At 47.5% G+C, this 15,216-nt stretch overlaps 1 long non-coding RNA gene across 1 annotated transcript; it reads left to right on the forward strand.

Moving 5' to 3' along the window:
- The first annotated feature begins 533 nt into the window (after positions 1-533).
- LOC131702768 (uncharacterized) lies at positions 534-4,350 on the forward strand. The gene is made up of 3 exons (XR_009309522.1): positions 534-694; positions 2,679-2,946; positions 4,060-4,350. It is a non-coding gene; the product is annotated as an uncharacterized LOC131702768 (long non-coding RNA).
- Positions 4,351-15,216: the final 10,866 nt, after the last annotated feature.

Consider the following 15,216-nt stretch of genomic DNA (forward strand, 5'->3'; position numbering starts at 1 on the left):
GGCTCGTCTTTGCCCCTCTTCATCCTCTGCGCCCGTCCCCATTGTCCCTCTCTGTTCCTCCCCATCGTTTCTCTCTCTTCTTCTAATTACATCATTATGCTAATTACATCATTCCAATAGCTATTTATAATTCGTATAACTAAGTAAAATTCAATTTAGGGTTACTACCTATTAATTTATATATTAAAATAAGTTCAAATATTATATTGTTATCAAAACGGCGTTTGAGGATAATATATGTTCAATGTTTTATACAATTTTAATTATTAAAAATATATATTTAATTTTAAATATATGTACCTTTCGAGTTAAGTGTCACAAATTGAATTGTGGGTAATATGAAAATATACGGGATATGGAGAAACCCATTGAATTATTCTGCCGTAAACACCGCAATTAACCACCAGGGGGAGATGTTCGGAAACTACATGCAATCTTGTATTTGACCAAATGTAAACAATTATCATTTTGTCTACGAACATCCGATCCAGACGCATGATACGTCTTTGGAAAGCCACAAAACGGCTGCATATTGAGCTACAGGACACAGCACGAGCAGTGAAAGCAGGGTCCCCACAGACTTCTATCAGGCGCGTTCACGGTCATAACAAAGCCTACGTCAGCATGCGCGCTTCACAGAATGTCCGCCCCCATGCTTGCCTGGAGTTTCACATCGCAATAGGATTCTCCTCAGGTAAAACAAAACCGTATTGTTATTTATACCTGTTTAAGGGGCTGGTGTTTTGGCTGTACGGCTTCATCTCATCCTTTTTGTTTGTCATAATCGAAAGCGCGCCAGCCTCCGTTTTCTGTGTTTGTTTTTACCCTTTGCAGTCCATTTATTAAGTGCGCAACAGGCACGTCAGGTTTTCACACGCGCAGTTCATTTTAGACGCGCTGTTTAAAATAATTTTTTTTTCACAGTCAAACGGGTTTAAATGGCCCTGCATATCAACAAACCACTCACTAGGCATCTCCAGCCCCGCCCCAGCCTTTCGTTTGCTATAGCGTTTACCTATGTAAGAAATAATAATAATAATAATAATAATAATAATAATAATAATAATAATAATAATAATAATAATAATAATTAATAATAATAATAGTCGTACATACCGATCGATCATCTCCGGATCACTCGTTTTATCACCAAACTCCTCAATAATGCGATCCAAGTCATTATTTTATTAAAATAACATCTGAAAAAAGCTCTACAAATGTCCATGATAGTCTCTGTGCGCTGACGCACTCAGCCAGCTTGTTTACTTTGAACGCCCCGTTATCTGATACCTGATACCATGTATGACTATTCATGAGATACGCCTTTTTTTTTTTTTTTTTTTTTTTTTTCGACTTGTCTCGGCTCCTGTCGCTCCCACTCGGCAATTGAATGGTTTTCTCGGCTTTTTCCGGAGAAAAAACGACTAAACACCCGTTTATTGCGTTGCTATAATGATGTCGGACTCAGTCCGACAAAGGACCTGTGAGGAATAATTGCAATGTCGGACCCAGAACGACAATGGACCGCAAATTAATGTTGCTGTGTTGTTTTTTGCTATGGATGATTGATCTGATTGCCCCCGCTAATGCTTTATTGTGCACACACGAGGTTGTTGCCTCTTCATGGTTTTAATATCACCGGGTGTGTGTTAATTTCTTTTTATTGTTGGGAGTTCGCTGCACACGAGTTGTGAAGGAGTGACGCCGCTGTTTATTATATTGTTGTTCTTGTTCCCTGCAGCATTGATTGTTGGCCAATCTGTATCTATCATTTTGGGATCCATGGTGGTTGCATTACATTAGTCACTTAAACTGTAATTTCTGATTAGAATTCACTGTGTTGTTTATGTATTTAAGTCTGCGCAGATTCTGCAGATTCCGAAAATTCATTGGCTACTTGCTCCGATTCTGCGCAGAATGACGGAAATCTGCGTGTCGTGAACGCACCCGAACTCTCTCCACACACAACACACAACACACAGCGTTCTTGCGCCTGCCGCCACTCCTGCACACGTGAGCGGAATACATGCAGGCTAGAGTGTCTCACGCGTGTAGGGCTGTGTGTTGAAATGAACCTGGAAACAAATTCATATCCATGCGTTTCCAGCAGATGTGTCCGTCCTCGCCTCTTGCTTTGCTCGACTACCTCTAAGAGAAATGTGTTGGGCTTGTTTCTTCACCTCAGTGTTGCTATTGTGTTTAAATTGACATATTGTTTTCGGCCCTTGCATTAAATGTCGGTTCATCTGTGAGACTGAGAAATAATTCTCACACAATATTATGGCTGTAGACCAAGAGCAAGTTCATAATACTGGTCTGTGACAATGTGAAGCACTTCCAGTGTATTTATTTATTTATTGCATTTATATAGCGATTTTTGTACAAGCGTTTCACAAAGCACTGTACAGTACAGAGCACAAAAAAAGAACAAACCACAATACATTTCTATAGCATGCCACACATACAGACCATAATAATACAAAATCAGCAGTTTTTATGAAAGTGTGTTTTTGCTCTTGACAATACTCGACCGTCCCCTCGCTAGATTGCTCTGATACTGTGTGTGTGTGTGTGTGTGTGTGTGTGTGTTCTTGTCTCTCGCCTGTACGGTGAGGATGAAGATGTGGTTTCAGTGTTTAATGCTCGTCCCCTCACTGTGTGTTCTTGCCTCTTGACAGGTCTGTGAGGATGAGAAGGTCTCCACAGTCTGGAGTCTGGTCTCTGACAGGCTCAACATACCTGTCAATCAACAGGGACTCCTCTACAAAGGCAAGGCGCTGGCAGGTAGGCTGAACAGCACAGCACAGCACAGCACAGCACAGATCACCCCTCATCTCGCCCCTCACCTCACCCCTCCTCTCACGCCTCGCCTCACCCCGGGTCAGTGTGGCACAGCCTGCCTGCTCTTCTGAACAAACACTTCAGTGTCTGGAGCAGCTACACAAGGTAACCTGAACACAATAAACACACACACTGCTATACACACAGACACACACACACACACACACACACAGTGAGAGTCTGGAGCAGCTACACAAGCTAACCTGAACACAATAAACACACACACTGCTATATACACACACACACACACAGACACACAGTGAGAGTCTGGAGCAGCTACACAAGCTAACCTGAACACAATAAACACACACACACACACACACACACACAGACACAGTGAGAGTCTGGAGCAGCAACACAAGGTAACCTGAACACAGTAGACACACACACTGCTATATACACACACACACACACACACACACACACGCAGACACACAGTGAGAGACTGGAGCAGCTACACAAGGTAACCTGAACACAATAAACACACACTGCTATATACACACACACAGTGAGTCTGGAGCAGCTACACAAGGTAACCTGAACACAATAAACACACACGCACGCACACACACACACACACACACAGTGAGAGTCTGCAGCAGCTACACAAGGTAACCTGAACACAATAAACACACACACACACACACAGAGTGAGAGTCTGGAGCAGCTACACAAGGTAACCTGAACACAATAAACACACACACTGCTACACACACACACACACACACACACACACACAGTGAGAGTCTGGAGCAGCTACACAAGGTAACCTGAACACAATAAACACACACACACACACACACACACACACACACACTGCTACAATGCACACCGGATTTAAAAGTATGTTCTGTATTACAGTGCCACATGTCTTCTCTTTTGGCAAGTGATATTTTCAAAATAATATTGAGTGGCAATAAAGAGTGCTGACTGTATTTGAACCCGGAGTAACTGTTTGTTAAGGTAGTTAGTAACACTTGTGATTGTATTTAATGATTCTTTATATAGCCGTGATTGTCTTGATTTCAATGCAGTTAATTAATGCAGAAGTTGTTCTTCCCTGCAACTATTGTAAGGATTAATGCTGCCTCTTTCAACTTGGGGTGCATGCTATGTATTTTTTGGGGGACACTTGTGGGACAGGTAAAGTTGTATATAATGTCCAACTAGGCTAAAAGCATTTATAGATTGCTTAATTTTTTTTTATTATTATTTTAGGTGATGAAGTGACACTTTGAATATGGGGCCTGATGAGAGAAGTATCCTTTTCATGTGGTTTTGGTTTTGCCGTTGTGAGCAGGTGTGGGAGACAGCACCGTGTCTTCATGTGAAATAACAAAGTCATCGCAGTGGAGGGACTCTCTGAAGGCTGCTGTTTGTGGATTTGTCTTTTAATGTGAGTGATCTACTGTACTGTGATGCCACTGACTGTACGCACGCTGCACTGTAGGGGAGACACCGCTGGCATTCACAGGGCATGCTTGTTCATTTAAAGCACGCTGCACTGCAGGGGAGACACCGCTGGCATTCACAGGGTATGCTTGTTCATTTAAAGCACGCTGCACTGCAGGGGAGACACCGCTGGCATTCACAGTGTATGCTTGTTCGTTTAAAGCACGCTGCACTGCAGGGGAGACACCGCTGGCATTCACAGGGCATGCTTGTTCATTTAAAGCATGCTGCACTGTAGGGGAGACACCGCTGGCATTCACAGGGCATGCTTGTTCATTTAAAGCACGCTTCACTGCAGGGGAGACACCGCTGGCATTCACAGGGCATGCTTGTTCATTTAAAGCACGCTGCACTGTAGGGGAGACACTGCTGGCATTCACAGGGTATGCTTGTTCATTTAAAGCACGCTGCACTGCAGGGGAGACACCGCTGGCATTCACAGTGTATGCTTGTTCATTTAAAGCACGCTGCACTGTAGGGGAGACACCGCTGGCATTCACAGGGCATGCTTGTTCATTTAAAGCACGCTGCACTGCAGGGGAGACACCGCTGGCATTCACAGGGCATGCTTGTTCATTTAAAGCACGCTTCACTGCAGGGGAGACACCGCTGGCATTCACAGGGCATGCTTGTTCATTTAAAGCACGCTGCACTGTAGGGGAGACACTGCTGGCATTCACAGGGTATGCTTGTTCATTTAAAGCACGCTGCACTGCAGGGGAGACACCGCTGGCATTCACAGTGTATGCTTGTTCGTTTAAAGCACGCTGCACTGTAGGGGAGACACCGCTGGCATTCACAGGGCATGCTTGTTCATTTAAAGCACGCTGCACTGCAGGGGAGACACCGCTGGCATTCACAGGGCATGCTTGTTCATTTAAAGCACGCTTCACTGCAGGGGAGACACCGCTGGCATTCACAGGGCATGCTTGTTCATTTAAAGCACGCTGCACTGTAGGGGAGACACTGCTGGCATTCACAGGGTATGCTTGTTCATTTAAAGCACGCTGCACTGCAGGGGAGACACCGCTGGCATTCACAGTGTATGCTTGTTCATTTAAAGCACGCTGCACTGTAGGGGAGACACCGCTGGCATTCACAGGGCATGCTTGTTCATTTAAAGCACGCTGCTGTGGGATGTTTGCACAGTGATCTTGTATCTTATTTTCAGGTGAAGTTTTGAATGCATCAAGTTGGAAGACTTGGCTTAAGATAATGAACTCCACTTTTCATAATGTAAATTGTTTAGTTTGCATGATTTGACAATACAGGTGGATTTAATTAGACAACAAAACCACCCATTACTCCATAAACAATGACTTGAACATTCATTATCCTGTCTGACCATGTTTCAGGAGACCTCTAGTGGTCAAGTGCGCCATGTGAGGGAATGATGCTATTTTTATTCTCAAACCTCCCTTGAATTACTTTACCACAACATCTGCACACACACACACACACATATATATATATGTATGTATAATGTATGTATATATCAATACATGTCTATATGTGTTCTTATCTAGTGTCGTGGTGCTAGTAATTGGAAATGCTGAGTAATTGAAAGTATTTTATGTGTTTCACTGATCTGTCATGAGGGGTGTTTGTGCTGCATTGTGGGTCACTGATCTGTCATGAGGGGTGTTTGTGCTGCACTGTGGGTCACTGATCTCTCATTTGGGGTGTTTGTGCTGCACTGTGGGTCACTGATCTCTCATGTGGGGTGTTTGTGCTGCACTGTGGGTCACTGATCTCTCATGTGGGGTGTTTGTGCTGCACTGTGGGTCACTGATCTGTCATGTGGGGTGTTTGTGCTGCACTGTGGGTCACTGATCTGTCATGAGGGGTGTGTTTGTGCTGCACTGTGTTTCACTGATCTGTCATGTGGGGTGTTTGTGCTGCACTGTGGGTCACTGATCTGTCATGTGGGGTGTTTGTGCTGCACTGTGGGTCACTGATCTGTCATGAGGGGTGTTTGTGTTTCACTGATCTGTCATGTGGGGTGTTTGTGCTGCACTGTGGGTCACTGATCTGTCATGTGGGGTGTTTGTGCTGCACTGTGGGTCACTGATCTCATGTGGGGTGTTTGTGCTGCACTGTGGGTCACTGATCTGTCATGTGGGGTGTTTGTGCTGCACTGTGTTTCACTGATCTGTCATGTGGGGTGTTTGTGCTGCACTGTGGGTCACTGATCTGTCATGTGGGGTGTTTGTGCTGCACTGTGGGTCACTGATCTGTCATGAGGGGTGTTTGTGTTTCACTGATCTGTCATGTAGGGTGTTTGTGCTGCACTGTGGGTCACTGATCTGTCATGTGGGGTGTTTGTGTTTCACTGATCTGTCATGTGGGGTGTTTGTGCTGCACTGTGGGTCACTGATCTGTCATGAGGAGTGTTTGTGTTTCACTGATCTGTCATGTGGGGTGTTTGTGCTGCACTGTGGGTCACTGATCTGTCATGTGGGGTGTTTGTGTTTCGCTGATCTGTCATGTGGGGTGTTTGTGCTGCACTGTGGGTCACTGATCTGTCATGTGGGGTGTTTGTGCTGCACTGTGGGTCACTGATCTGTCATGAGGGGTGTTTGTGTTTCACTGATCTGTCATGTGGGGTGTTTGTGCTGCACTGTGGGTCACTGATCTATCATGTGGGGTGTTTGTGCTGCACTGTGGGTCACTGATCTGTCATGAGGAGTGTTTGTGTTTCACTGATCTGTCATGTGGGGTGTTTGTGCTGCACTGTGGGTCACTGATCTATCATGTGGGGTGTTTGTGCTGCACTGTGGGTCACTGATCTGTCATGAGGGGTGTTTGTGTTTCACTGATCTGTCATGTGGGGTGTTTGTGCTGCACTGTGGGTCACTGATCTGTCATGAGGAGTGTTTGTGTTTCACTGATCTGTCATGTGGGGTGTTTGTGCTGCACTGTGGGTCACTGATCTGTCATGTGGGGTGTTTGTGCTGCACTGTGGGTCACTGATCTGTCATGAGGGGTGTTTGTGTTTCACTGATCTGTCATGTGGGGTGTTTGTGCTGCACTGTGGGTCACTGATCTGTCATGAGGGGTGTTTGTGTTTCACTGATCTGTCATGTGGGGTGTTTGTGCTGCACTGTGGGTCACTGATCTGTCATGAGGAGTGTTTGTGTTTCGCTGATCTGTCATGTGGGGTGTTTGTGCTGCACTGTGTTTCACTGATCTTTCATGAGGAGTGTTTGTGTTTCACTGATCTGTCATGTGGGGTGTTTGTGCTGCACTGTGGGTCACTGATCTGTCATGAGGGGTGTTTGTGTTTCACTGATCTGTCATGTGGGGTGTTTGTGCTGCACTGTGGGTCACTGATCTGTCATGTGGGGTGTTTGTGCCTCACTGTGTTTCACTGATCTGTCATGTGGGGTGTTTGTGTTTCGCTGATCTGTCATGTGGGGTGTTTGTGCTGCACTGTGGGTCACTGATCTGTCATGAGGGGTGTTTGTGCTGCACTGTGGGTCACTGATCTGTTATAAGGGGTTTTTGTGTTTCACTGATCTGTCATGTGGGGTGTTTGTGCTGCACTGTGGGTCACTGATCTGTCATAAGGGGTTTTTGTGTTTCACTGATCTGTCATGTGGGGTGTTTGTGCTGCACTGTGTGTCACTGATCTGTCATGAGGGGTGTTTGTGTTTCACTGATCTGTCATGTGGGGTGTTTGTGCTGCACTGTGGGTCACTGATCTGTCATGAGGAGTGTTTGTGTTTCGCTGATCTGTCATGTGGGGTGTTTGTGCTGCACTGTGTTTCACTGATCTGTCATGAGGAGTGTTTGTGTTTCACTGATCTGTCATGTGGGGTGTTTGTGCTGCACTGTGGGTCACTGATCTGTCATGTGGGGTGTTTGTGCTGCACTGTGGGTCACTGATCTGTCATGTGGGGTGTTTGTGCTGCACTGTGGGTCACTGATCTGTCATGTGGGGTGTTTGTGCTGCACTGTGGGTCACTGATCTGTCATGAGGGGTGTTTGTGTTTCACTGATCTGTCATGTGGGGTGTTTGTGCTGCACTGTGGGTCACTGATCTGTCATGTGGGGTGTTTGTGCTGCACTGTGGGTCACTGATCTGTCATAAGGGGTTTTTGTGTTTCACTGATCTGTCATGTGGGGTGTTTGTGCTGCACTGTGGGTCACTGATCTGTCATAAGGGGTTTTTGTGTTTCACTGATCTGTCATGTGGGGTGTTTGTGCTGCACTGTGGGTCACTGATCTGTCATGAGGGGTGTTTGTGTTTCACTGATCTGTCATGTGGGGTGTTTGTGCTGCACTGTGGGTCACTGATCTGTCATGTGGGGTGTTTGTGCTGCACTGTGGGTCACTGATCTGTCATGAGGAGTGTTTGTGTTTCGCTGATCTGTCATGTGGGGTGTTTGTGCTGCACTGTGTTTCACTGATCTGTCATGAGGAGTGTTTGTGTTTCACTGATCTGTCATGTGGGGTGTTTGTGCTGCACTGTGGGTCACTGATCTGTCATGTGGGGTGTTTGTGCTGCACTGTGGGTCACTGATTTGTCATGTGGGGTGTTTGTGCTGCACTGTGGGTCACTGATCTGTCATGTGGGGTGTTTGTGCTGCACTGTGGGTCACTGATCTGTCATGAGGGGTGTTTGTGTTTCACTGATCTGTCATGTGGGGTGTTTGTGCTGCACTGTGGGTCACTGATCTGTCATGAGGAGTGTTTGTGTTTCACTGATCTGTCATGTGGGGTGTTTGTGCTGCACTGTGGGTCACTGATCTGTCATGTGGGGTGTTTGTGCTGCACTGTGGGTCACTGATCTGTCATGAGGGGTGTTTGTGTTTCACTGATCTGTCATGTGGGGTGTTTGTGCTGCACTGTGGGTCACTGATCTGTCATGAGGGGTGTTTGTGTTTCACTGATCTGTCATGTGGGGTGTTTGTGCTGCACTGTGTTTCACTGATCTTTCATGAGGAGTGTTTGTGTTTCACTGATCTGTCATGTGGGGTGTTTGTGCTGCACTGTGGGTCACTGATCTGTCATGTGGGGTGTTTGTGCTGCACTGTGGGTCACTGATCTGTCATGAGGGGTGTTTGTGTTTCACTGATCTGTCATGTGGGGTGTTTGTGCTGCACTGTGGGTCACTGATCTGTCATGTGGGGTGTTTGTGCCTCACTGTGTTTCACTGATCTGTCATGTGGGGTGTTTGTGTTTCGCTGATCTGTCATGTGGGGTGTTTGTGCTGCACTGTGGGTCACTGATCTGTCATGAGGGGTGTTTGTGCTGCACTGTGGGTCACTGATCTGTCATAAGGGGTTTTTGTGTTTCACTGATCTGTCATGTGGGGTGTTTGTGCTGCACTGTGTGTCACTGATCTGTCATGAGGGGTGTTTGTGTTTCACTGATCTGTCATGTGGGGTGTTTGTGCTGCACTGTGGGTCACTGATCTGTCATGAGGAGGGTTTGTGTTTCGCTGATCTGTCATGTGGGGTGTTTGTGCTGCACTGTGTTTCACTGATCTGTCATGAGGAGTGTTTGTGTTTCACTGATCTGTCATGTGGGGTGTTTGTGCTGCACTGTGGGTCACTGATCTGTCATGTGGGGTGTTTGTGCTGCACTGTGGGTCACTGATCTGTCATGTGGGGTGTTTGTGCTGCACTGTGGGTCACTGATCTGTCATGTGGGGTGTTTGTGCTGCACTGTGGGTCACTGATCTGTCATGTGGGGTGTTTGTGCTGCACTGTGGGTCACTGATCTGTCATGAGGAGTGTTTGTGTTTCGCTGATCTGTCATGTGGGGTGTTTGTGCTGCACTGTGTTTCACTGATCTGTCATGAGGAGTGTTTGTGTTTCACTGATCTGTCATGTGGGGTGTTTGTGCTGCACTGTGGGTCACTGATCTGTCATGTGGGGTGTTTGTGCTGCACTGTGGGTCACTGATCTGTCATGAGGGGTGTTTGTGTTTCACTGATCTCTCATGTGGGGTGTTTGTGCTGCACTGTGGGTCACTGATCTGTCATGTGGGGTGTTTGTGTTTCACTGATCTGTCATGTGGGGTGTTTGTGCTGCACTGTAGGTCACTGATCTGTCATGAGGAGTGTTTGTGTTTCGCTGATCTGTCATGTGGGGTGTTTGTGCTGCACTGTGGGTCACTGATCTGTCATGAGGGGTGTTTGTGTTTCACTGATCTGTCATGTGGGGTGTTTGTGCTGCACTGTGGGTCACTGATCTGTCATGAGGGGTGTTTGTGTTTCACTGATCTGTCATGTGGGGTGTTTGTGCTGCACTGTGGGTCACTGATCTGTCATGAGGAGTGTTTGTATTTCGCTGATCTGTCATGTGGGGTGTTTGTGCTGCACTGTGTTTCACTGATCTGTCATGAGGAGTGTTTGTGTTTCACTGATCTGTCATGTGGGGTGTTTGTGCTGCACTGTGGGTCACTGATCTGTCATGTGGGGTGTTTGTGCTGCACTGTGGGTCACTGATCTGTCATGAGGGGTGTTTGTGTTTCACTGATCTGTCATGTGGGGTGTTTGTGCTGCACTGTGGGTCACTGATCTGTAATGAGGGGTGTTTGTTTGTGTTTCACTGATCTGTCATGTGGGGTGTTTGTGCTGCACTGTGGGTCACTGATCTGTCATGAGGGGTGTTTGTGTTTCACTGATCTGTCATGTGGGGTGTTTGTGCTGCACTGTGGGTCACTGATCTGTCATGAGGGGTGTTTGTGTTTCACTGATCTGTCATGAGGGGTGTTTGTGCTGCACTGTGGGTCACTGATCTGTCATGAGGAGTGTTTGTGTTTCACTGATCTGTCATGAGGGGTGTTTGTGCTGCACTGTGGGTCACTGATCTGTCATGTGGGGTGTTTGTGCTGCACTGTGGGTCACTGATCTGTCATGAGGGGTGTTTGTGTTTCACTGATCTGTCATGTGGGGTGTTTGTGCTGCACTGTGGGTCACTGATCTGTCATGTGGGGTGTTTGTGCCTCACTGTGTTTCACTGATCTGTCATGTGGGGTGTTTGTGTTTCGCTGATCTGTCATGTGGGGTGTTTGTGCTGCACTGTGGGTCACTGATCTGTCATGAGGGGTGTTTGTGTTTCACTGATCTGTCATGTGGGGTGTTTGTGCTGCACTGTGGGTCACTGATCTCTCATGTGGGGTGTTTGTGTTTCACTGATCTGTCATGTGGGGTGTTTGTGCTGCACTGTGGGTCACTGATCTGTCATGAGGAGTGTTTGTATTTCGCTGATCTGTCATGTGGGGTGTTTGTGCTGCACTGTGTTTCACTGATCTGTCATGAGGGGTGTTTGTGTTTCACTGATCTGTCATGTGGGGTGTTTGTGCTGCACTGTGGGTCACTGATCTGTCATGTGGGGTGTTTGTGCTGCACTGTGGGTCACTGATCTGTCATGAGGGGTGTTTGTGTTTCACTGATCTGTCATGTGGGGTGTTTGTGCTGCACTGTGGGTCACTGATCTGTCATGAGGGGTGTTTGTGTTTCACTGATCTGTCATGTGGGGTGTTTGTGCTGCACTGTGGGTCACTGATCTGTCATGAGGGGTGTTTGTGTTTCACTGATCTGTCATGTGGGGTGTTTGTGCTGCACTGTGGGTCACTGATCTGTCATGAGGGGTGTTTGTGTTTCACTGATCTGTCATGTGGGGTGTTTGTGCTGCACTGTGGGTCACTGATCTGTCATGAGGAGTGTTTGTGTTTCACTGATCTGTCATGAGGGGTGTTTGTGCTGCACTGTGGGTCACTGATCTGTCATGTGGGGTGTTTGTGCTGCACTGTGGGTCACTGATCTGTCATGAGGGGTGTTTGTGTTTCACTGATCTGTCATGTGGGGTGTTTGTGCTGCACTGTGGGTCACTGATCTCTCATGTGGGGTGTTTGTGCTGCACTGTGGGTCACTGATCTGTCATAAGGGGTTTTTGTGTTTCACTGATCTGTCATGTGGGGTGTTTGTGCTGCACTGTGGGTCACTGATCTGTCATAAGGGGTTTTTGTGTTTCACTGATCTGTCATGTGGGGTGTTTGTGCTGCACTGTGTTTCACTGATCTGTCATGAGGAGTGTTTGTGTTTCACTGATCTGTCATGTGGGGTGTTTGTGCTGCACTGTGTTTCACTGATCTGTCATGTGGGGTGTTTGTGCTGCACTGTGGGTCACTGATCAGTCATGAGGGGTGTTTGTGTTTCACTGATCTGTCATGTGGGGTGTTTGTGCTGCACTGTGGATCACTGATCTGTCATGTGGGGTGTTTGTGTTTCACTGATCTGTCATGTGGGGTGTTTGTGCTGCACTGTTTTTCACTGATCTGTTATGAGGAGTGTTTGTGCTGCACTGTGTTTCACTGATCTGTCATGTGGGGTGTTTGTGCTGCACTGTGGGTCACTGATCTGTCATGAGGGGTGTGTTTGTGCTGCACTGTGTTTCACTGATCTGTCATGTGGGGTGTTTGTGCTGCACTGTGGGTCACTGATCTGTCATGTGGGGTTTTTGTGCTGCACTGTGGGTCACTGATCTGTCATGAGGGGTGTTTGTGTTTCACTGTGGGTCACTGATCTGTCATGAGGAGTGTTTGTGTTTCGCTGATCTGTCATGTGGGGTGTTTTGTGCTGCACTGTGTTTCACTGATCTGTCATGAGGAGTGTTTGTGTTTCACTGATCTGTCATGTGGGGTGTTTGTGCTGCACTGTGGGTCACTGATCTGTCATGTGGGGTGTTTGTGCTGCACTGTGGGTCACTGATCTGTCATGAGGGGTGTTTGTGTTTCACTGATCTGTCATGTGGGGTGTTTGTGCTGCACTGTGGGTCACTGATCTCTCATGTGGGGTGTTTGTGCTGCACTGTGGGTCACTGATCTGTCATGAGGGGTGTTTGTGTTTCACTGATCTGTCATGTGGGCTGTTTGTGCTGCACTGTGGGTCACTGATCTGTCATGTGGGGTGTTTGTGTTTCACTGATCTGTCATGTGGGGTGTTTGTGCTGCACTGTGTTTCACTGATCTGTCATGAGGAGTGTTTGTGTTTCGCTGATCTGTCATGTGGGGTGTTTGTGCTGCACTGTGGGTCACTGATCTGTCATGTGGGGTGTTTGTGCTGCACTGTGGGACACTGATCTGTCATGAGGGGTGTTTGTGTTTCACTGATCTGTCATGTGGGGTGTTTGTGCTGCACTGTGGGTCACTGATCTCTCATGTGGGGTGTTTGTGCTGCACTGTGGGTCACTGATCTCTCATGTGGGGTGTTTGTGCTGCACTGTGGGTCACTGATCTCTCATGTGGGGTGTTTGTGCTGCACTGTGGGTCACTGATCTCTCATGTGGGGTGTTTGTGCTGCACTGTGGGTCACTGATCTGTCATGTGGGGTGTTTGTGTTGCACTGTGGGTCACTGATCTGTCATAAGGGGTGTTTGTGTTTCACTGATCTGTCATGTGGGGTGTTTGTGCTGCACTGTGGGTCACTGATCTGTCATGTGGGGTGTTTGTGGTGCACTGTGGGTCACTGATCTGTCATGTGGGGTGTTTGTGTTGCACTGTGCGTCACTGATCTGTCATAAGGGGTGTTTGTGTTTCACTGATCTGTCATGTGAGGTGTTTGTGCTGCACTGTGGGTCACTGATCTGTCATGTGGGGTGTTTGTGCTGCACTGTGGGTCACTGATCTCTCATGTGGGGTGTTTGTGTTTCACTGATCTGTCATGTGGGGTGTTTGTGCTGCACTGTGGGTCACTGATCTGTCATGAGGGGTGTTTGTGTTTCACTGATCTGTCATGTGGGGTGTTTGTGCTGCACTGTGGTTCACTGATCTGTCATGTGGGGTGTTTGTGGTGCACTGTGGGTCACTGATCTGTCATGTGGGGTGTTTGTGTTGCACTGTGGGTCACTGATCTCTCATGTGGGGTGTTTGTGCTGCACTGTGGGTCACTGATCTGTCATGTGGGGTGTTTGTGCTGCACTGTGTTTCACTGATCTGTCATGTGGGGTGTTTGTGCTGCACTGTGTGTCACTGATCTGTCATGAGGGGTGTTTGTGTTTCACTGATCTGTCATGTGGGGTGTTTGTGCTGCACTGTGTTTCACTGATCTGTCATGTGGGGTGTTTGTGCTGCACTGTGGGTCACTGATCTGTCATGAGGGGTGTTTGTGTTTCACTGATCTGTCATGTAGGGTGTTTGTGCTGCACTGTGGGTCACTGATCTGTCATGTGGGGTGTTTGTGCCTCACTGTGTTTCACTGATCTGTCATGTGGGGTGTTTGTGTTTCGCTGATCTGTCATGTGGGGTGTTTGTGCTGCACTGTGGGTCACTTATCTGTCATGTGGGGTGTTTGTGCTGCACTGTGGGTCACTGATCTCTCATGTGGGGTGTTTGTGCTGCACTGTGGGTCACTGATCTGTCATAAGGGGTTTTTGTGTTTCACTGATCTGTCATGAGGGGTGTTTGTGTTTCACTGATCTGTCATGTGGGGTGTTTGTGCTGCACTGTGGGTCACTGATCTCTCATGTGGGGTGTTTGTGTTTCGCTGATCTGTCATGTGGGGTGTTTGTGCTGCACTGTGGGTCACTGATCTGTCATGAGGGGTGTTTGTGTTTCACTGATCTGTCATGTGGGGTGTTTGTGCTGCACTGTGGGTCACTGATCTGTCATGAGGGGTGTTTGTGTTTCACTGATCTGTCATGTGGGGTGTTTGTGCTGCACTGTGGGTCACTGATCTGTCATGAGGGGTGTTTGTGTTTCACTGATCTGTCATGTGGGGTGTTTGTGCTGCACTGTGGGTCACTGATCTGTCATGAGGGGTGTTTGTGTTTCACTGATCTGTCATGTGGGGTGTTTGTGCTGCACTGTGGGTCACTGATCTGTCATGAGGGGTGTTTGTGTTTCACTGATCTGTCATGTGGGGTGTTTGTGCTGCACTGTGGGTCACTGATCTGTCATGAGGAGTGTTTG

The sequence above is a fragment of the Acipenser ruthenus genome, chromosome 30, assembly GCF_902713425.1.
Source record: "Acipenser ruthenus chromosome 30, fAciRut3.2 maternal haplotype, whole genome shotgun sequence".
Taxonomy (NCBI): domain Eukaryota; kingdom Metazoa; phylum Chordata; class Actinopteri; order Acipenseriformes; family Acipenseridae; genus Acipenser; species Acipenser ruthenus.